General features: G+C 51.9%; 1 protein-coding gene across 1 annotated transcript in view; it reads left to right on the top strand.

Moving 5' to 3' along the window:
- The window catches only part of DNAJC5 (DnaJ (Hsp40) homolog, subfamily C, member 5), a 1,035,873-nt gene that overhangs the window by 905,461 nt on the left and 129,953 nt on the right, over positions 1 to 459 (top strand). The window lies entirely within an intron of this gene.

Below are 459 nucleotides of genomic sequence, written 5' to 3'. Positions count from 1 at the left end.
TACCCAGGCCAGGAACCTGACCTGCCATAGGCCCAGGGCTGCGTGCACACTGGCTGAATGCGTTAGTTAACATTTTGGTGACACTGGTTACTTGCCACCTCTGCTGTAAATAACAGCAGCGTCAAGGATACAGTGGCCACGAGAGGCGGCAGGTGCTGACGCGTGGAGAAGCCTCCGTAGAGAAGTACGTGTGGAAGACGCATCAAGAAAGCCCAAGCTCTGGTGCTGTTAAGGGCTAAAATGTGTCTACTGAAGTCCTAAACCTGCAAATGTGACCTTATTTGGAAATAGGGTCTTTGCAAATATAATGAGGTTAAGATGAAGTCATAGTGGATTAGGGCGGGCCCTCACCCAATAGGACCGGATTCCTTAAAAGAAAAGGAAAAGGGCCGAGCGCGGTGGCTCAAGCCTGTAATCCCAGCACTTTGGGAGGCCGAGACGGGTGGATCACGAGGTCAG

This window comes from Colobus angolensis, unplaced genomic scaffold (assembly GCF_000951035.1).
Source record: "Colobus angolensis palliatus isolate OR3802 unplaced genomic scaffold, Cang.pa_1.0 Scaffold136, whole genome shotgun sequence".
NCBI lineage: Eukaryota > Metazoa > Chordata > Mammalia > Primates > Cercopithecidae > Colobus > Colobus angolensis.
The sequence above is the reverse complement of the archived record's forward strand: the minus strand, read 5'-3'. Positions and strand labels throughout refer to the sequence as shown.